We start from the raw sequence: 24,318 nt of genomic DNA, 5'->3' as shown, positions 1-24,318 counted from the left end.
TGAGGGAAGGCAACGAGGCCAACTTGAAAGCGAGGCAGAATAGCAGGAATCAGATTTCAAGAGGTACGTAGGAATCGCCTGTAAAGCACAGGAAGCGGGGCACAACTTCGCCAATGATGCACTTTGCCAAAAAGGGCGTATGCGTTTTCTCCTGAATATATTCACGAGAAAACGCATACGCCCTTTTTGGCCAAGCAAGCAAGCGGGCAATGCAAATCTGCACTAACAAATAAGTATCACATCCCACCGGTCAAAAGGGACATCCACAAAATAGGTAAAAACCAGAAAGGCAAGACAGGCCGTGGAGAACAGGAGCTTTGTTATGATGACGGGTGGGATGTAAATTGCCAACTGCTTCAATGGAGGAGTGCATTGCGTTCCCTAAAACAAGTAAACAACAGAGCTACAGAGCCAAGGGCACTTCCAGTCTAGGAAATATACCTTGGGAAAACTGAAAATCAATAAGACAGAGCCACCCCCAAATTTAGGGCTCCACTGCTTACAAGAACCTCAACTAGGATACATCTTCAATATCCCAGGAAATATAAAAATAGTTCAAAAATAGTGGTACTTACGTACGAAGGAATATCCCTCAGCCATGAAATCAATGTCATAAGACCAGTAACAGCAAAGTGAGTGGATTCAGGTACGGTGATTCTAAGTGAAATAAGTCACACAGAAAAAGAAACTTATCATAAGATATCACTTATGAAGATCCTATAAACATGTCTACACATGAACTGAGTTAGGAAAGAGAACAGATTCTCACATTTAGAAAACATTCTTATGCCTGCTTAAGTGGGAAGGAGAGGTGGGGTGATGCATAAAACAAGAGTTTGATATAAGCACAGGTACCGTTCCATAACCAACTATGCCATAGACAAGACCTACACCTTCCTCAGTGAAAGGGACTCAAAATCCCATATTTCCAGCAGAGGAATATATCTGACTAGTAAGAATCATAAAACCTATGTGTTGATATGTCTCCGTAAGGGAATCAAGTGTGTCTAGACTGGCATAAACATGGCAGCGAGAATCAGCTCAAACCCACTATAAAATGAAATGTCAAAAACAAAACAAAAAAACAGGGAAAGCCTTTACAATTATTTCAGGGTCTCTTAGGAAACCTGGAAGGACCCTATCTACAATGACAGCTTGATGCAGCATAAGGCTGGACACTTGGGACTGAGAGGATTGGTGAGATTGGGTGAGCAAATGCAGACCCTTTAAAAAAATAATGCATGACACCCATTCCATGGGTCCCAACTCTCCAGGTTGAAGGGAATATTACTACATCTATAACATGTACGGGAAGCCTAGAGATTGGACACACTGTGAATACGAAAGGTTTCTAAAACTCAACGAATAGTCCCTCTCCTGGTGCGCCGGTTTGACTTTCCAACTGCTTTACTATCAATCTCCCAACTTGGAGAGACACGCCCTTTAAGCTCCTGGTTCGCACAGGTAGCCAAATTGGCAGAGGATGGAAGGGAAGAGGGAGAACCAAAGAGAGAGTAGCTGTTAGGCATTTGGATGGGTACATGTCACTCTAATTTCCCGGCAGGAAGCAGAATTAAACAAAGTCTCAGCCAACCACTGGGAACCAGTATAGGTCCTGAACCAAAATTTTGGACTTGCGTTCAGCTCACAAAAAAGGAGTTGAAAAATGGAGATCAGGGGCACAGCTATTCACAAACTGGCAGAGTAATAAAGGAAAACTATCGTCCAAAAATCTGCTGAGGGAAGGCACCGAGGCCGACTTGAAAGCGAGGCAGAATAGCGGGAATGAGATTTCAAAAGGTACGGAGGAATCGCCTGTAAAACTCAGGAATAGGGGCACAACTTCGACAATGATGCACTTGGCCAAACAGGGCGTATGCGTTTTCTCCTGAATATATTCAGGTGAAAACGCATACGCACTTTTTGGCCAAGGAAGCAAGCGGGCAATGCAAATCTGCAGTACAAAGAAGTATCACTTCACACCACTCAAATGGGTCATCCACAATATGTGTAAAAACCAGAAAGGCAAGACAGGCCCTGGAGAACAGAGAACCTTGTTATGCTGATGGGGGGGATGTAAATTGCCAACTGCCTCACTTGAGGAGTGCATTGTGTTCCCTAAAACAAGAAAACAACAGAGCTACAGAACCAAGGGCACTTCTAGTCTAGGGAATATACCTAGGGAAAACTGAAAATCAATAAGACAGAGCCACCCCCAAATTCAGAGCGGCACTGCTTACAAGAACCTTAACTTGGGTACACCTTAAATATCCCAGGAAATATACAAATGTTTCCAAAAATTGTGGTACTTACGTACGATGGAATATCCCTCAGTCATGAAATCCATGTCATAAGACCAGTAGCAGCAAAATGAGTGGATTCATGTACGATGATTCTAAGTGAAATAAGTCACCCAGAAAAAGAAACTTATCATAAGATATCACTTATGAAGATCCTGTAAACATGGATACACATGAACTAAGTTAGGAAAGAGAACAAAATCTCACATTTAGAAAACACTCTTATGCCTGCTTAAGGGGGAAGGAGAGATGGGGAGATGCATAAAACCACAGTTTGATATAAGCACAGGTACCGTTCCAAAAATCAACTATGGATTAGAAAAGACGTACACCTTCCTCAGGGAAAGGGACTCAAAACCCCATATTTCCTGCAGAGGAAAATATCTGAGTAGTAATTATCTTAAACCTATGTACTGATATGTCTGGGTAAGGGAATTATGTGTGTCTAGACTGGCATAAACATTGGAATGAGAAACAGCTCAAACCCAGTATAAAAAGGAATTTCAAAAACAAACAAACAAAAAAAATAGAAAAATTCCTTAGAATTCCTTCAGGGTCTCTGACGAAACCTGGAATGACCCTATCTACATTGACAGCTGGATGTGGCAAAGGCTGGACACTTGGGACTGAGAGTATTGGTGAGATTTTGCGAGCAAATGCAGACCCTTTAAAGCAAAATGCATGGCACCCATTCCATGGGTCCCAACTCTCCATGTTGAAGGGAATATTACTACAGGTATAACATGTACTGACAACCTGGGGAATGGACACACTGTGAATACGAATGGTTTCTGAAACTCAACGAATAGTCCCTCTCTTCGTGCTCCAGTTTGAGTTTCCGACTCCTTTACTATCAATCTCCCAACTAGGAGAGACAGCACCTTTAACCTAATTGTTCCCACAGGTTGCCAATTTGGCAGAGGCTGGAAGGGAAGAGGGAGAACCAATGAGAGAGTAGTTGTTAGGCATTTGGACGGGGATATGTCATTCTAATTTCCCGGCAGGAAGAAGAATTAGACAAAGTCTCAGCCACTCACCGGGAACCAGTATAGGCCCTGAACCAAAATTTTGAACTTGCGTTCAGCTCACAAAATACGCATTGAAATATGGAGCTCAGGAGCACAGCAATTCACAAACTGGCAGAGTAATAAACGACAACTATCATCCAAAAATGTGCTGAGGGAAGGCAACGAGGCGGACTTGAAAGCGAGGTGGAATAGCAGGAAACAGATTTCAAGAGGTACGTTGGAATCGCCTGTAAAGCACAGGAAGAGGGGCACAACTTCCACAATGTTGCACTTGGCCAAAAAGGGCATATGCGTTTTCTCGTGAATATATTCAGTTGAAAACGCATACACCCTTTTTGGCCACGAAAGCAAGGGGGCAATGCAAATCTGCACTACAAAGAAGTATCTCTTACCACCTGTCAAAAGGGACATCCACAAAATGTGTAAAAACAAGAAAGGCAAGACAGGCCCTGGAGAACAGGGAGCCTTGTTATGCTGATGGGTGGGTTGTAAATTGCCAACTGCCTCACTGGAGGAGTGCATTGTGTTCCCAAAACAGGTAAACAACAGAGCTACAGAGCGAAGGGCACAACCCGTCTAGGGATTATACTTTGGGAAAACTATAAATCAATAAGACAGAGCCACCCCCAAATTTAGGGCTGCACTGCTAAGAAGAACCTCAACTTGGGTACACCTTAAATATCCCAGGAAATATAAAAATGGTGCAAAAAATTGTGGTAATTACGTACGATGGAATATCCCTCAGCCATGAAATCAATGTCATAAGACCAGTAGCAGCAAAATGAATGGATTCAGATACGATGATACTAAGTGAAATAAGTCACACAGAAAAAGAAACTTATCATAAGATATGACTTATGAAGATCCTGTAAACATGGCTACACATGAACTGAGTTAGGAAATAGAACAGTGTGTCACATGTAGAAAACACTCTTTTGCCTGCTTAAGAGGGAAGGAGTGGTGGAGTGATGCATAAAACCAGAGTTTGATATAAGCACAGGTACCATTCCAAAAACCAACTACGCAATAGACAAGACCTACACCTTCCTCAGTGAAAGGGACTCAAAACCCCATATTTCACGCAGCGGAATATATCTGACTAGTAAGAATCTTAAAACCTAAGTATTGATATGTCTCCATATGGGAATCAAGTGTGTTTAGACTGGCATAAAAATGGCGGCGACAATCAGCTCAAACACACTATAAAAATAATTTCAAAAGCAAAACAAAAAGAGGGAAATTCATTACAATTCCTTCAGCGTCTCTGACGAAACCTGGAAAGACCATATCTACAACGACAGCTGGATGTGGCATAAGGCTGGACACATGGGACTGAGAGGATTGGTGAGATTGGGTGAGCAAATGCAGACCCTTTATAACAATAATGCATGGCACCCATTCCATGGGTCCCAACTCTCCAGGTAGAAGGGGATATTACTACAGCTATAACATGTACGGGAAACCTAGATAATGGACACACTGTGAATACGAAAGTTTTCTAAAACTCAATGAACAGTCCCTCTCCTGGTGCGCCGGTTTGACTTTCCAACTGCTTTACTATCAATCTCCCAACTTGGAGAGACAACCCTTTTAAACTTCGGGTTCGCACATGTTACCAATTTGGCAGAGAATGGAAGGGAAGAGGGAGAACCAATGAGAGAGTAGCTGTTAGGCATTTGGACGGGCACATATCACTCTCATTTCCCGGCAGGAAGAAGAATTAACCAAATTATCAGCCACCAACCGGTAATCAGTATAGGTCCTGATCCAAAATTTTGTACTTCTGTTCAGCTCACAAAAAACGAGTTGATAAATGGAGCTCAGGGGCACAACAATTCTCAAACTAGCAGAGTAATAAAGGACAACTATCGACCAAAAATCTGTTGAGGAAAGGCAACGAGGCGGACTTGAAAGCGAGGCAGAATAGCAGGAAACAGATTTCAAGAGGTACGTTGGAATCGCCTCTAAAGCACAGGAAGATGGGCAAAACTTTGACAATGATGCACTTGGCCAAAAAGGGAATATGCGTTTTCTCCTGAATATATTCAGGTGAAAACGCATACGCCCTTTTTGGCCAAGGAATCAAGCGGGCAATGCCAATCTGCACTACAAAGAAATATCTCTTCCCACCTGTCAAAAGGGACATAAACAAAATGTGTAAAAATCAGAAAGGCAAGACAGGCCCTGGAGAACAGGGAGCCTTGTTTTGCTGATGGGCGGGATGTAAATTGCCAACTGCCTCACTGGAGGAGTGCATTGTGTTCCCTAAAACAAGTAAACAACAGAGCTACAGAGCCAAGGGCACTTCCAGTCTAGGGAATATACATTGGGAAAACTGAAAATCAATTAGACAGAGCCACCACCAAATTTAGGGTTGCACTGCTTACAAGAACCTCAACTTGGATACACCTTAAATAACCCAGGAAATATAAAAATGGTTCAAAAAATTGAGGTAATTATGTACCAAGGAATATCCCTCAGCAATGAAATCAATGTCATAAGACCACTAGCAGCAAAATGAGAGGATTCAGGTACGATGATTCTAAGTGAAATAAGTCACACAGAAAAAGAAACTTATCATAAGATATCACTTATGAAGATCCTGTAAACATGGCTACACATCAACTGAGTTAGGGAAGAGAACAGAGTCTCACATTTAGAAAACACTCTTATGCCTGCTTAATGGGGAAGGAGAGGTGGGGTGATGCATAAAACCAGAGTTTGATATAAGCACAGGTACCGTTCCAAAAACCAACTATGGATTAGAAAAGACCTAAACCTTCCTCAGGGAAAGGGACTCAAAACCCCATAGTTCCCACAGAGGAAAATATCTGAGTAGTAATGATCTTAAACTTTTGTACTGATATGTCTGGGTAAGGGAATTAAGTGTGTCTAGACTGGCATAAACATGGGAGCGAGAATCAGCTCAAATTCAGTATAAAAAGAATTTCAAAAACAAACAAAAAAAACAGAAAAATTCCTGAGAATTCCTTCAGGGTCTCTGACGAAACCTGGAATGACCCTATCTACAATGACAGCTGGATGTGGCAAAGGCTGGACACTTGGGACTGAGAGGATTGGTGAGATTGGGTAAGCAAATGCAGACCCTTTAAAGGAATAGTGCATGGCACCCATTCCATGGGTCCCAACTCTCCAGGTTGAAGAGAATATTACTGCAGCTATAACATGTACGGGATACCTAGAGAATGGACACACTGTGAATACGAATGGTTTGTAAAACTCAACGAATAGTCCCTCTCTTGGTGCTCCAGTTTGACATTCCAACTGCTTTACTATCAATCTCCCAACTTGGAGAGACAGCCCCTTTAACCTCCTGGATCCCACAGGTTGCCAATTTGGCAGAGCATGGTAGGGAAGAGGGAGAACCAATGAGAGAGTAGTTGTTAGGCTTCTGGATGGGCAAATGCCACTCTAATTTCCCAGCAGGAAGAATAATTAACCAAAGTCTCAGGCACCCACAGGGAACCATTATTGGACCTGAACCAAAATTTTGGACTTCGTTCAGCTCACAAAAAACGAGTTGAAACATGGAGCTCAGGGGCACAGCAATTCCCAAACTGCCAGAGTAATAAAGGAGAACTATCGTCCAAAAATCTTTTGAGGGAAGGCACCGAAGTGGACTTGAAAGCCAGGCAGAATAGCAGGAAACAGATTTCAAGTGGTACATAGGATACGACTTTAAAGCACAGGAAGAGGGGCACTACTTCAACATAGATGCACTTGGCCAAAAGGGCGTATGCATTTTCTCCTGAATATATTCAAGAAAAAATCCATAAGCCCTTTTTGGCCAAGCAAGCAAGCAGGCAATGCAAATCTGCACTACAAGAACGATCACTTCCCACTGGTTAAAAGGGACATCCGAAAAATGTGTAAAAACCACAAAGGCACAACAGGCCTTAGAGAACAGGGAGCCTTGTTATGCTGATGGGCAGGATGTAAATTGCCAACTGCCTCACTGGAGGAGTGCCTTGTGTTCCCTAAAACAAGTAAACAACTGAGCTACAGAGCCAAGGGCACTTCCAGTCTTGGGAATATACCTTGGGAAAACTGAAAATCAGTAAGACAGAGCCACACCAATATTTAGGGCTGCACTGCTTACAAGAACCTCAACTTGGGTACACCTTAAATGTCCCAGGAAAGAAAAAAATGGTTCAAGAAATTGTGGTACATACGTACGATGGAATATCCCTTAGCCATGAAATCAATGTCATAAGGCCAGTAGCAGCAAAATGAGTGGCTTCAGGTACGATGATTCTAAGTGAAATAAGTCACACAGAAAAAGAAACTTATCATAAGATAACAGTTTTGAAGTTCCTGTAACCATGGCTACACATGAACTGTGTTAGGAAAGATAACAGAGTAACGAATCTTATCATAAGATATCACTTATAGGGTGAATGTACACATGGCAACACGTGAACTGAATTACAAACACAACAGAGTCACACATTTAGAAAACAATCTTCTGCCTGCTTAAGGGGAAAGGCGAGGTGGGGTGATGCATAAAACCACAGTTATAAATTAGCACAGATACCGTTACATAAACTAAGTATGTAATAGACAACACCTACTCCTGGCACAATCAACTGGACTCAACACCCCCTATTCATTGCAGAGGAATATATCTGACTCTAATCATTTTAAATCATATGTATTCTCATGTCTCCATAAAGGAATCATATGTGTGTATAATGGCATGAACACAGCACTGAAATTCAGCTAAACCCCCTTGTAAAAATAAGTTTCAAAAGCAAAATGCAAAAACAGCGAAACAGAGAAATCTTAAAAATTACGTTCAGGGCCTGTGATGCAACCTAGATTGACCACCTTTACACCCACAGATGAATGAGACATAAGACTGGACACTTGGGGCTGACAAGATTGCTGAGGTAGTGTGAGCAAAAGAACACCACTTAGAGCAATACTGTGTGCTACCCATTCTAGTGGTCCCAACTCTCCAGGTTTAAGGGAATCTTCCTACAGTTAAAACATGCATGGAAAACCCAGTGGATGGTACACTGTGTAATTGGCAAAGTTTTCTAAAAGGTACCTCATATTTCCTTTCATCGTGCTCAGCTTTCCCATTCCATCTGCATTACTAAAAATCTCCCCACTTGGAGTGTCAGCGCCTTTACCCTCCTGTTATGCACAGTTTGCAAATTGTGCAGAGGATGAACAGGAAGAGGGGAAACAAATGAGAGATTAGCTGTAGGTGTTTTGATGGGCACATATCACTCTAGTTTCCCATCAGGAAGCAGAATTAGCCAAAGGCTCAGCCTGAAGCCCCGGAACCAGACTAAGGCCTAAAGCCATCCTGTGGTTTTGCAGCCAGCTCACAAATAGGCGATTTGAAAAATGGAAATCAGGGGAACCGCAATTCACAAACTTGTAGAGTTATAAAGGACAACTATCATCCATAAATATATTGAGGTAAGGCAGTGAAGAGGATTTGAATGCAAGGCAGAATTGAAGGAAACAGACTTCAAGAGGTATATTGGAGTCATCTTTAAAGCACATGAAAAGCAACAGAACTTCAACAATGTTGCCCTTGGCTGAAAAGGGACTATGTGTATTTTCTTGATTATATTCGGGAAAAAATGCATACGCCCTTTTTGGCCAAGCAAGTCATCAGGCATTGAAAATCCACACTAAATAGAAGTGTCCCTTACATCCAGTCAAAAGGGCCATCCACAAATAGTGTAAAAACCACAAAAGCAGGACAGGCCATGGAGAAAAGGGAGCATGGTTACACCGGTGGACAGGATGTAAATTGCAAACAGCCTTTCTGGAGAACTGTATGTTGTTTTTTATAACAGCTACAGGGCATAGCACACTTCACTCATGGGCGTGTATTTTGGGAAAACTAAAAATCCACAACACACAGCCAGCCCAAAGTTTAGGGCTGCTCTGTTTACAAGAACCTCGACTTCGGTACACTTTAAATATCCCAGGAAAGCAAAAAAAAATGGATATAGATGTTGTGGTACTTATATACAATGGAATGTCAGTCAGACATAAAATCAATGTCATAAGGCCAATAGCAGCATAATGAGTGGCTTTAGGTACGTTGATGCTAAGTGAAATGAGCCACAAAGAAAAAAGAAACTTATTGTAATATATCACTTATAGAGGGAATGTAAACATGGCAACACATGAACTGAATTTCAAAAGAGAACAGAGTTACACGTTCAGAAAACACACTTATGCCTCCTTAAGGGGAAAGGTGACGTGGGGTGATGTGTAAAAGCAGAGTTTGAAATTAGCACAAATACCATTCCATATAAAAAATATGTAATAGACAAGACCTACTCCTTTCTCAATGAACTGGACACAAAACATCCTATTCACTGAAGAGGAATATATCTGACTGGTATTAATCTTGAAACCTATGTATTTATATGTATCCATAATGGAATCAAGTGTATGTAGATTGGCATAAACACAGATCAATGGAACAGGACAGAAAGCCCAGAGATAAACCTACATACCTATGGCTATCTCATCTATGACAAAGTAGCTAAGGATATACAATGAAGAAAAGACATTCTCTTCAGTAATTGGTGCTGGGAAAACTGGACCCCTACACATAAAAGAATGAAATTAGAACACTCCATAACACCATACACTAAATAAACTCTAAATGGATTAGAGATCTAAATATAAGACCAGACACTAAAAAACACTTAGAGGAAACCATAGGCAGAACACTCTATGACATAAATCACAGCAAGATCCTTTTTGACTCACTTCCTAGAGAAATGGAAATAAAAACAGAAATCAACAAATGAGACCTAATGAAACTTAAAAGCTTTTACACAGTACAGGAAAACATAAACAAGATGCAAAAACAACCCTCTAAATGGGAGAAAATATTTTCAAATGAAGCAATTGACAAAGGATTAATCTCCAAACTTTACAAGCACCTCATGTAGCTCAATATCACAAAAACAAACAACCCAATCCAAAAACGGGCAGAAGACCTAAATAGACATTTCTCCAAAGAAGATATACAGATTACCAAGAAACACAGGAAAGGATGCTGAACATCACTAATCATTAGAGAAATGCAAATCAAAACTACCGTGAGGTATCACCACACAGCAGTCAGAGTGGCAATCATCAAAAAAATCTACAAAACAATAAATGCTAGAGAGGCCTTTATTGGAGAAAAGGGAACACACTTGCACTGAGGGTGGGAATGTAAATTGATATGGGCACTAGGGAGAACAGTACAGAGGTTCCATTAAATAAGTAACAATAGAAGTACCACACGACACAACAATCCAACTACTGGGCATTTGCCTTGCAAAAACCATAATTCTAAAAGAGTTATGTACAAAAATGTTCATTGCACCTCTATTTACAATAGCCAGGATATGGAAGCAACCTAAGTGTCCATCGACAAATGAATGGATAAAGAAGATCTGGCACATATATACAATGGGATATTACTCAGCCATAAAAAGAAGCAAAACTGAGTTATTTGTACTGAGGTGGATGGACATAGAATCTGTCCTACACAGTGAAGTAAGTCAGAAAGGGAAAAACAAATACTGTATGTTAACAGAGATATACGGAACCTAATGAAGAAAAAAAAAGATTTTGAAGAACCTAGTGGCAGGACCGGATTAAGGACACAAACATAGAGAAAGGACTTGAGGACACCGGAAGGGGGATGGGTAAGCTGGGACGAAGTGAGAGAGTGGCATGGACATAAATACATTACCAAATGTAACACCGATAGCTACTAGGAAGCAGCCACATAGAACAGGGAGATCAGCCCGGTGCTTTGTGACCACATAAAGGGGTGGGATATGGGGTGTGGGAAGGAGATGCAAGAGGGAGTGGATCTGGTGATATTTGTATATGTATAGCTGATTCACTTTTTTATACAGCAGAAATGAACACTCCATTGTAAAGCATTTATACTCCAATAAACGTGTAAAAGGAAAAAAAAAAAGAAAGCACATGGATAAACCTACATACCTATGGTCAACTAATCTATGACAAAGGAGGCAAGACTATACAATGGAGATAAGACAGTCTCTTCAATCATTGGTGCTGGGAAATATGGACAGCTACATGTAAAAGAATGAAATTAGAACACTCCCCAACACCATACATAAAAATATATTCAAAATGGATTAGAGACCTTAATGTAAGACCGGATAGTATAAAACTCTGAGAGGAAAACTTACGAAGGATACTCTGACGTAAATCACAGCAAGATCTTTTTTGATCCACCTCCTATAGTAATGAAATAAAAAAGAAAACTAAACTGATGGGACCTAATGAAACGTAAAAGCTTTTGCAAAGCAAAGGAAACTACAAACAAGATAAAAAGACAACCCTCAGAATGGCAGAAAATATTTGCAAACGAATCAATGGACAAATGATTAATCTCCAATATATATAAACAGATCATGCAGCTCAATATTAATGAAACAAACAACCCAATACAAAAATGGAAGAAGATCTAAATAGACATTTCTTCCAAGAAGACATAGAGATGGTAGTACGCCCATGAAAATCTGCTCAACATCTCTAATTATTAGAGAAATGGAAATGGAAACTACAATGAGGTATCACGTCACACCTGTTAGAATGGGCATCATCAGAAAATCTACAAACAACAAATGCTGGAGCGGGTGTGAAGAAAAGGAACTTTCTTCCACTATTGTTGGGAATGTAAATTGATACAGTCTCTATGGGGAACAGTATGGAGGTTCCTTAAAAAACTAAAAATAGAATTACCATATAATCCAGCAATCCCACTACTGGGCATATACCCAGAGAAAACCATAAATCAAAAAGACACATTCACGAAAATATTCATTGCAGCACTATTTACAATAGCCAGGTAATGAAAGCAACCTAAGTGCCCACAGACAGACGAATGGATAAAGATGCGGTACATATATACAATGGAATATTACTCATCCATACAAAGGAATGAAATTGGGTCATTTGTAGAGACCTTGAAGGATCGAGAGACTGTCATACAGAGTGAAGTAAGTCAGAAAGAGAAAAAACAATATTGTATATTAATGCATATATGTGGAACCTAGAAAAATGGTACAGATGAACCAGTTTGCAGGGCAGAGATAGAGACACAGATGTAGAGAACAAACATATGGACACCAAGGGGGGAACGCCATGTGAGGGTGGTGGTGGGATGAATTGGGAGACTGGGATTCACATGTGCACACTTATATGTATAAAATAGATATCCAATAAGAACCTGTTGTATAAAAGAAATACATAAATTTTAAAAAATAAAAATAAATAAATAACATTTAATAAAATAGAAAAAAAGTTTTTCCCTTCAAATAGACGTCTTTATATTAATGCATTATTTCCATGTTTATATCACCAAATTAAAACAAAATAGGAATAAATAAAATCTACCTTGAACCAAAAAGAAAAAAGGAAAAAAAAATAAAAAACAGAAACCACCATTTATACAGAGGAAAATCGTATCAGGGCACTTGCTCCAGTGGTAAAAAATTCTTAAGTTGGTCAGAGGTGGGAAATCGTCTCCCATGCAGTCAGCAGCACTCCACCCACAAGGAGCATCCTCATTGCAAAGCTGGGGGACTGTGTCGAGGCGTCTCTGAGTAAATGTGAGCTGAGCCCCAGTCCTGCTGCAGCTGAACTCTTCCCACCCTTTCCAGGTAAAACACCTGAATATGTACAAGCAATTGCAAGCCTAGAAGAAGGGCTGTGGAGCCACACCAGCGACAGCACGCAGGCTGACTTTGTGCCTGCAGGCCAGCCAGGATGGTCCTGGCCCCAGATGCTCTTCTGGAAGCTTTCCATGTACCTGCCTGAGATACCCCTCCTGCCATGGCCCCCACTGATTTTTAATTCCACACCTCTGCCTGGGGAGAAATTCCAGCGGCAGGTATGGGTGACACATCCTCTTCTTTAGCAGGTGGCAGCCTGGCAACTCCTGCAGAAAGTCCAGCAGAGCCCCACTCACACTGGGCCACCCACAAAGCCACGGCCCCTCACTCCCTCCCACCACCCCAGCCCCGACACTGCTGACGGGGCAGATAATATGGCATCAGACACAGCTACAGGGGCTCTTGCTGACTGGAGAGGTGTTTATATTGACCTCAAAACAGGCACACATGGGGAGGGCTGGCAGGCAGTGTCAGGCTGCCCAAATCAGCCAATCCTCATCCCTCAGGGGCTCACAGTTGCACAAAATGAACCTTGCTAAACGGGCCACGCCTAAGGAACAGGTGTGGGCTCTTGAGAGTTAGGATAGACAAGGGGCTGCAGCTGCGGCTTGTTTTCTTACCATTTTATCTGTTCCATGAGTGGAAAACAACTTCAAGAAGACCCTATCCTAATGAGAAGAACCCAGGAGTCAGGGAAAGGAGTGATCGTGGGTGGAGACAGAGGCCTGGTGCCCTGGCTGCAGTGCAAGTGTCTGGAAGACCAGGCAGAGAGAGGCTGCACAGAGTGATAGCCAGGGTCACAGACCTGTCAGAGCTGCTGTTTGTTAGTTCAAGTCCTGCTCTGAGGTGTTCTGTGTCAGCTGTGAGTGACAGGTGACCTGGGGGTTCTCTGCAAGGTGGGCTATGTGCACAGTTCCTGTGTGTCCAGCCCTGCTGGGGTACCTGCCCAGGGTAGTTCCGTATCCTGGGAAGGGCCTGACTATGAGAGCCCCATGGGCTGCTGGGTAGCTGCACAGGTGAGCTCCATACCGTGGGAGGGACTTGACCACGAGAGCCCCGTGGGCTGTGGGGTGGAGGGTGCAGCCCAGGTGAGCTCCATATCCTGGGATTGGCCTAACCACGAGAGCCCCATTGGCTTCTGGAGACCTGGTAAAGCATATCAGGACAGTCAGTGAAGCCACCGAGGTTATATATCCAGTAGCTCCTATTTCCTACACCCTGCTGGTCATTCTACCATCCACCAGGCCATGACATTCTGTATTAGACTTCAATGATGCCTTCTTCTGTATTCCATTCATCTCAGAGTCACAAGAATTTTTGGCTTGTGAGTGGCAGGACACAACCTGAAACAAAAGCAATAATGCTGGGCCGTCCTGCCCCAATGGTTCAAAAATCCCCACACCATCATTGGGGAAATGTCCTCTAAAGACCTAAAAGTTCTACCTCTGTAAAAGGGAACCCTCCTTCAATATGAAGATGACATTCTGATCGCCAGGCCTACTAAAGACGCCTCTGAACTACCTAGCCAAGAAAGGATAGAAGTTGTCCAAGAAAAAGGCTCAAATATCCCAGGCTAAGGTGACATGCCTGGGCTTCATTCTCACAGATATTCAGAGAAACGCATCCCAGGATAGGGAAGAAGCCATTTGCAGCCTTACCTCTTCTAAAACTAGAAGACAGCTTAGGGGTTCCTGGGGAGGCCAAGGTTTTCTGCATCAGGATCCCTAACTACAGTCTAATACCTGGGCCTCTATATGAAACACTGACATGAAAAGGTGATGATCCTTTTGAATAGAATCCAGAAGCAGCCTCTCAAGAATGGAAAGAGCAGTCAATTCAGACCCTTGCCCAGGAACTCCCTAATTTAGCTAAACCTTTGGCTTTTACATACCCGGTCAAAGGTTAATAGCCCTTGGAGCCTTAGTGCTAAAACTGGGACCACTTGAAATGGAGCAACACAAGAATGCCCTTCAGGTATGATAAACTATAGTCACCAAGGGCTTTGCCACCGACTCATCAGGCCAGGATACTGGGGTATCTAAAAAGCTGGAAATCAGCAGCCCAGAAGGCCAGCTCCCTCCTAAGGGAAAAGGAACCCATGTGGTGATCCTAACAACCCATCATGCCCTGAAGTTGCAGGGGTCGCTCTGTGGACACACTCACCTTGAGTGAGGAGGTCCTCCAACTCCAACCTCCAGAGATACAAATGGGGGCAATGGGCCCCCAAGATGACTTGTGTGACCATCATTTGACCTGGAGTTTCTCTCAGAAAACAAGACTGTGCCCCGAAAGAGCAGTCTACTGCTTGCAGGACTTACTGCACCCACAGGGGAGGTAATAAGCTTGGAGGGGGAAATATATATCACGCTTTCACCATAGAAAACCCTACAGACAACACGGTGATGGTGGCCAATATGACCGGCTGGACTGCCGGCTACATCTAAAGGCCGTTGTCTCAGTGGACGTCATGGTCCTGGATCACCACTGACCCTGGACTGTCTGGGAGTTGCGTGGGCAAGGCTCTGACACATGGTGCTGTTTGTACATTAATTCAGGTACCTAATTAAAGAAAGCACAGACTACTGGTCAGAGCATCTAGGCTGACAAAAACCATCTTCCTATGGTCGCCGAACAAATGTGGAGTGGGGTGAAACCTGCCACCTAAGCATCTCTGCACATCTCTTTCCTGGACCCTTAAAGGTCATTAGAATCTATAACACTTCAATGCTGGTGCTCAGGCGGACGAAAAGTGAGGCAGGAGGCCTTGGGACAATCAACCTCACCTGGAGGCTGGTGGGGAGACGTTTTGACCCTCCCCCCAGGTATCAGGGCTCCCACCATAGCATGAAGCTGTTACAAAAGAGGGGTCTGCACCCTCAACACCCCAAGAATGTGGAACAGAACAAAAAGCAGAGGAGGTGTTTTTCTCCGGCAAGGTTCATTAAAAATTCCTGGGAGATAAAAAGAGAATCTGGGCAATAAAATAAAGTCTAACCTGTTTTTCCTTTGTGCTTTGTCTAATTTCACGTGCTCCTAGGGTTCCGCATGCAGAGGTCCCACACCTGGCATTTCAGACCCGATTTCCTAGAACAGAATGGCTGGGTCGACACCTCAGCTAGCTGGGTCCCATGCAGACTCCGTGGCATAGAGCCTGAGCTGCAGCCAACCCAGCCCTCGAGAGCTCCATCCCCTCCCTCCCACTGACGCTGCCGGGATCCCTACACAGCAGCCCAGCCCACAGCCCGTGGGGGAGTGCACGCTCTCACCTCTCCATTCTGTTTTCAAAATAATGTTCCTTTGCTTCTGAACCAAACTCAGTCTTGATCTGTTGGCTCCAATGACACTGGGCACGGGGACTCCTGTTGGGGTCCACTCTGTAGGATCAGTAACAGAAATTGAGAATATTGTAACTTCAATGAACAGATGTGTGAGCCAAACTGTAGTTAACATAGAGCAGTGTATAATGCTCGGGTAAAATAAGCTGTTTCTAAGACTTACATTTGATATTTCCATCACTTTACTATATGCAAGTTCAGTGAAGATGTCTGTCTTATTTGTCAGGTCAACATTAGAGAAATGAAGAGATTTATTTCCATGTATGTACATTGAATACTCTTGGCTGAAGCTTCAATCTTCTTTTTAATGCTTTTCCATTGAAAATGATACCTCTCTTTCAGTTCCCCCATTTCTGAGAAGTATAAAATCTTATAATTTATTATTACCAAAGGGGAAAGGTAGGAGAAGGGATAAATTAACAGTTTGGGATTAACACATACACACTGCTATGTATAAAATAGATCATCAACAAGGAACTACTGTATAGCACAGGGAACTACACAGAATATTTTGCAATAACCTAAAAGGGGACGTAATCTGAAAAGGAATCGATATTTTTATTGACATCATCTATCAATGACAGATAAAATGTAACCTAAGCAAGGCTGATGGTGAGCGCTTCTGACCCTGAAGATTTCAATCATCTAAAGTTTGGGCTCTGCCTATTTCCCAAGGCCCTTAATGGACATACGTGTAGCCGTAGCTTAAAAATTCCCCAGTTTGGGGTTCAGGGAGGCACTGATTTTGAAAAATACCTGGTGTTCTCCTTACATGCACGGGACCATTCCTACAGCTAAAACATGCCTGCCACACCTAGAGGATGGTACACCGTTTGATCGGAAAGAGTTTAGAAAAGGCACCTCATCTCCTCACCGCCTGGTGCTCGGTTTCAACCCTCCAGCATCTTTCCTAACAATCTCCTCACTTGGGGATATCAGCACCGTCAACATCCTCTTGCACACAGTTTCGAATTTGTCCAGTGGAAGAATCAGAAGGATGAGAAAAATTTAGAGACAAGTCTTAGGTGTTCGGACAGGAACATGCCACTCTAATTTCCCATTAGGAACAAGAATTAACCAAAGGCTCAACCTGCCTCCTCAGAACCAGAATAGGGCCTGAAGCAATCCAATGGTTTGGCAGCCAGCTCACAGAAAAAGCGAGTTGCAAAATAGAGCTCAGGAGCAGACAATTCAAAGACCTGCAAAGATATAAATGATAACCAACGTCCAAAAATATATTAAGGTAAGGCAACGAAGAGGATCTGAATGAGAGGCAGAATTGCAGGAAACAGATTTCAAAAGGTAGATTGTACTCACATTTAAAGCATATGAAAAGCAGCAGAATTTCTAAAATGATGCAGTTGGGCAAAAGGGTGTATGTGTTTTTTTCGTGAAATCTTCAGGAAAATAAAACACATACAGAGTTTTCGGCCAAACAAGCAAGCGGGAAATGCAAATCCGCACAACAAAGAAGTCTCAATATACACTGCTTAGAAATGCCATCCAAAAAATGTGTACAAACCAGAAATGCAGGAGAGGCCATGGAGAACAGGGAGCCTAGTCACGCGGATGGGTGGGGTATAAATATCGAAGAGCCACTCTGAAGAAGTGCATGCTGTTTCCTAAAACATTTAAAATACAAAGTCCCCGAGCAAAGGGGACTTCAACTCATGGGCATGTAACTTGGGAAGACTAAATATCGACAAGACACAGGCACCCCAAAGCTTAGGGCTGCTCTGCATACAAGAACCTCAACTTCGGTACACCTAAATTATCCCAATAAAAAGAGAAATGCATAAAGAACTTGTGGTAATTCTGTACAACGGAATATCACTCAAACGTGAAATCAATGTCATAAGGCCAAGAGCAGCATAATGAGTGGATTTAGGTATGATGTTTCTAAATGAAATTAGTCACACAGAAAAAAGAATCTTATCATAAGATATCACTTACAGAGGGAATGTCAACATCACAACACATGAACTGAATTAAGAAAGAGAACAGAGTCTCACATTTAGAAAACACTCATATCCCTGCTTAAAGGGAAAGGAGAGGTGGGGTGATACATAAAACCAGAGTTTGATATTAGCACAGGTAACATTCCATAAACCAAATACAGAAGAGACAAGACCTACACCTTCCTCAGTGAACGGGACTCAAAACCCATATTCCCCGCAGAGGAATATATCTGACTAGTAAGAATCTTAAAACCTATGTATTGATATGTCTCCGTAAGGGAATCAAGTGTGTCTAGACCGGCATAAACACGTCAGTGAAAATCAGCTCAACCCCATTATAAAAATGAATTTCAAAAACCAAACAAAAAAAAGCGAAATTCTTACACAATTCCTTCAGGGGTTCTGATGAAACCTGGAATGACCCTATCTGCAAAGACAACTGGATGAGACTTAAGGCTGGACACTTGGAACTGAGAGGACTGGTGATATTGGGAGAGAAAATGCAGATCCTGTAAAGTAGTAATGCATGACACCATTCCATGGGTCCCAAATCTCCAGGTAGAGGGGAATATCAATACAGTTATAACACGTATGGGAAACCTAGAGAATGGACACACTGTGATGGCGAAAGGTTTCTAAAAGTCTCCTAATTTTTCCTCTCCTTGTGCTCCAGGTTGGCATTCCAACTGCCTTACTATCAAACTCCCAACTTAGGCGAGTTAACCCCTATAACATCCTGGTTCGCACAGTTTGCTAATTGTGCAAAGGATGAAAGGGAAGAGGGAGAACCAATCAGAGAGTAGATGTAGGCATTTGGACGGCACATGTCACTCTAAATTCCCGTCAGGAAGAAGAATTAACCAAAGCCTCAGCCACCCGTAGGGAACAGTATAGCCACCCCTGGAACCAGTATAGGTCCTGAAGCAAAATTGTGGATTTGCGGTCAGCTCCCAAAAATGGGATTTGAAAATTGGAGCTCAGGGGCACAGCAATTCACAAACCTGCAGAGTTATAAAGGACAACTCTCTTCCAAAAATCTGTTGGGAGAAGGGAACGAAGCGGACTTTAAAATGAGGCAGAATTGCACAAAACATATTTCATGAGGTAAATTGGAATCGCCTTTAAAGCACAGGAAAAGCATCACAACTTCGACAGTGATGCACTTGGCCAAAAACGGCGTATGGCTTTTCTCCTGAATATATTCAGGAGAAAATGCATACACCCTTTTTGGCCAATCAAGCAAGCGTGCAATGCAAATCCACACTACAAAGTATTGTCACTACCCAGCGGTCAAATGGGACATCCGAAAATCTGTAAAAACCAGAAAGGCAAGAGAGATATGACAAGGACATGAAGCAATGTGATCCCAAGGGTCATGGAGGATTGTGGTGACCAACTCATGGAGCGTTGTGATGACAAGATTATGTAGCATTTTGCTGACAAAGGCATGGAGCATTGTGATGACAATGCTCATGGAACACTGTGATGACAAGCGTCACGGAGCATTGTGATTAAAGCTGTCATGGAGCAGTGGGATGGCAAGCGCATGGAGCATTTTGATGACAAGAGTCCCGGATCATTGTGTTGTCAGGGTTCATGGAGCGTTGTGATGACAGTGGTCATGGAGCATTGTGATGAGAAGGTCATGGAGCATTGGGCTGAAAATGTTCATGGAGTATTGTGATGACAGGTGTCATTTATCATTGTGATGACAAGGTACTGGAGCATTGTGATGAGAAGACCATGGAGCCTTATGATGACAAGTCTCATGGAGCATTCTGATGAAAAGGGGCATGGAGCATTGTGATTACAGGGGTTGAGGAGCATTGTGATGACAAGGGCATGGAGCATGGGATGAGAAGGCCAGGGAGAGTTCTGATGACATGCATCACGGAGTTCTGTGATGACAAGGGCATGGAGCATTGTGATTACAGGGGGCTTGGAGCACTGTGAGGAAAAGGGCATGGAACATTGTGATGAAAATGGCATGGAGCCTTGTCATGACAGGGTTCATGGATGATACTGAGGACAAGTGTCAGGGAGCATTGTGATGACAGGGGTATTGAGCATTGTAATGACAATGTTCATGGAGCATTGTGATGAGAAGACCATGGATAATTGTGGTGACGAGCGTCATGGGGCGTTGTGATGACAAGTGTTATGGAACATGGTGATCACAAGGGTTTGGAGCATTGTGATGACAGAGGTCATGGATCATTCTGATTTCAAGGAGCATGGAGCATTGTGATGAAAAGGGCATGAAGCAATGTGATCCCAAGGTTCATGGAGGATTGTGATGACAATGGTAATGGGATATTCTGTTGACAAGCGCATAGAGCATTGTAATTACAAGGTCATGTAGCATTTTGCTGACAAAGGCATGGAGCATTGTGACGACAGGTGTCATGGAGCACTGTGATGAAAAGCGTCACAGAGCATTGTGAATACAGAGGTCATGGAGCATTGGGATGACCAGGGCATTGATCATTTTGATGACATGGGTCATGGAGTTTGGGCTGAATATATTCTTGGAGTATTGTGATGATAGGGTTCATGGAGCATTGTGATGCCTAGGTAATGGTGCATTGTGATGACAAGAGTCCCGGATCATTGTGTTGTCAGGTGTCATGGAGTGTTGTGATGACAGTGGTCATGGAGCATTGTCACGATATTGGTCATGGAGCATCGCGATGAGAATGTCATGGAGCATTAGGCTGAAAATGTTCATGGAGTATTGTGATGACAGGGGTCATGGAGCATTCTGATGACAAGATTGTGTAGTATTGTGCTGACATAGCATGTAACACTGTGATAAGAAGTGTCATAGAAAATATTGATGCCAAGAACTTGGTGAACTGTGATGACCAGGGCATGGAGCATTGTGATGGCAAGACCGTAGAGCATTGTGATGAGAAGACCATGGATAATTGTGATGAAGAGCAACATGGAGCACTGTAATGACAAGGGGTATGGAGCATTGTGATGTCAGGGGACATGGAGCGTTTTGATGAAAAGGTTCATGGAGCATTTTGATGACAGGGCTTATGGAACATTGTGATGTCATAGGTCATCGAACTTTGTGATGATAAGTGCATGTAGCATTGTGATGACAGGGGTGAGGGAGTATTGTGATGAACAGTGATGTAACATTGTGATATCATTGGTGAGAGAGCATATTGGTGAGAAGTGCGTGGAGCATTGTAATGACAAGGTTAATGGAGCACTGTGATAACAAGATTGTGGAGCACTGTGATGACAAGCGCATGGTGCATTGTGCTGACATGTGTCATGGAGCATTGTGCTGACAAGCGCATGGAACATTGTGATGACAATAGTCATGGAGCATTGTGCTGAGAAAGGCATACAGTATTGTGATGACAAGGGTCAAAGAGCATTGTGATGAAAATTTCATTGAGCATTGATGTTAAAAAGGTCACAGAGACTGTTGATGACGAGGGCATGGACCACTGTGATGACAAAGGTCATGAATCAGTGAGATGACAGGAGTCACGGAGCATTGTGATGACATGGGTCATGGAGCATTGTGATAACAAGGGCATGGAGCATTGTGATGACAAGTGCACGGAGCATTTGTCTAATAAGTTTCATGGATTATTGCAATGACAGTTGGAATGGTGCATTGTGATGACAAGGGCATGGAGCATTGTGAAGACCAGTTCATGCAGTATTGTGAAGACAGGTGTCAGGGAGCAATGTGATGACATATGTAATGGCCCATTGTGATGACAATGGCATTCAGTATTGTGATGCCAAGTGTCATGGAAGATTCTGATGACAAAGGTAATGGAGCATTGTGATGATAATGGCTTGGAGCATTGTGATGACAACGGTCAGGGAGCATTGTGCTGACAAGTGCATGGAGAATTGTGATGACAAAGGTCATGGAGCATTCTGATGACAAGCTTGTGGAGTATTTTGATGACAATGGCATGGAGCATTGTGATGAAAACGGCATGGGACATTGTGATGAAAAAGGCATGGAGCCTTTTCATGACAGGATTCAAGGAGCATTCTGACGACAAGTGTCAGGGAGCATTGCGATGACAAGTGTATTGAGAATTGTGATGACAAAGGTCATGGAGCATTGTGATGAAAAGGACATGGAGTATTGTGATGACAGGCATCATGGAGCGCTGTGATAACAAGTGATATGGAACATTGTGATCACAAGGGTTTGGAGCATTGTGATGACAGAGGTCATGGATCATTTTGATTACAAGGAGCATGGAGCATTTTGATGACAAGGGCATGAATCAATGTGATCCCAAGGTTCATGGAGGATTGTGATGACAATGGTTATGGAGTACTGTGATGACAAGTGCACAGAGAATTGTAATGACAACGTCATGTAGCATTTTGCTGACAAAGGCATGGAGCATTGTCATGACAGGTGTCATGGAGCACTGTGATGACAAGCATCACGGAGCATTTTGAATAAAGGGGTTATGGAGCACTGGGATGAGTAGAGCATGGATCATTGTGATGACAAGTATCATGGAGCATTGGGATGGAAATGTTCATGGAGTATTTTGATGACAAGGGACATGGAGCGATGTGATGACAGGGGTCATGGAGCATTGTAATGACAGGGATCATGGAGCATTGTGATGAGAAAGTCATGGAGCACTTGGCTGAAAATATTCATGGAGTATTGTGATGACCGGTGTCTTGGAGCATTGTGATGACAAGGTACTGGAGCATTGTGATGCCAAGGGTCATGTTTCTTTGTGATGACAAAGTCGTGGAGCATTTTGATGACAAGGGCGTTGTGCATTGTGATGAGAAGGGCAGGGAGCATTGTGATGACAGGGTCATGGAGCAATTTGAAGAAAATGGTGATGGAACATTTTGATGACAGAGGTTATGGAACACTGTGATATCAGGGGTCATGGAACATTTTCATGACAGGGGTTATGGAACATTGTGATGACAGGGGATTGGGTGTATTGTGATGACTAGTGAGGGAACATTTTGATATCAGTGGTGAGAGAGCATTTTGATAAGTCGTGCAAGGAGCATTGTGATGACAAGGTTTATGGAGCATTGTGATGACATGGGTCATGGAGCACTGCACTGACAAGCATAAGGAACATTGTGATGACAAGGTTCATGGTGCATTGAGTTTACAAAGGGATGGAGCATTGTGGTAAAAAGTGTCACGGAGCATTGTGATGAAAAGTTCATGGAGCATTGTGGTGACAAACTTCACAGAGCCTTGTGATGATGAGGGCATGGATCATTGTGATAACACATTTCATATAGCCTTGTGATGACTGGAGTCACGGAGCATTGTGATAACTGGGGTCATGGAGCATTGTGATGACAAGGGTATGGAGCATTGTGATGACAGGGGCATGGAGCATTGGTCTGACAAGTTTCATGGATAATTTTGTTGACATTTGTCATGGCACAATGTGATGACAAGGTTATGCAGTATTGTGAAGACAGGTGTCAGGGAGCATTGTGATGACATATTTCATGTTCCATTGTGATGACAATGGCATGGAGCATTGTGATGACAAGGGCTTGGAGCATTGTGATGACAAGTTTCATGGAGCATTGTGATAACAACGGCCATTGAGAAATTTGATGAACATGTCGTGAAGCACTGTGATGACAAAGGCATGGAGCTTGCTATGAGAGGGGTCATGGGGCATTGCGATGACATGTGCATGGAGAATTGTGATGACAAAAGCATGTAACATTGTGATGAGAACTGTCATGGAGCTTTGTAATGACAAGGACTTGGAGAATTGTGATGACAAGGGACATGGAGCATTGTGATGACCAGGGCATGGAGCATTGTGATGGCAAGACCGTGGAGAATTGTGATGAGAAGACCATGGATAATTGTGATGACGAGCGTCATGGAGCACTGTAATGACAAGGGCTATGGAGCATTGTGATGTCCGGGGACATGGAGCATTTTGATGAAATAGGTCATGGAGCATTTTGATGAGAGGGGTTAT

Source organism: Mesoplodon bidens, assembly GCF_964165515.1.
Source record: "Mesoplodon bidens genome assembly, contig: HAP1_SCAFFOLD_34, whole genome shotgun sequence".
NCBI classification, from domain to species: domain Eukaryota; kingdom Metazoa; phylum Chordata; class Mammalia; order Artiodactyla; family Ziphiidae; genus Mesoplodon; species Mesoplodon bidens.
Note: the sequence above shows the minus strand (reverse complement) of the source record.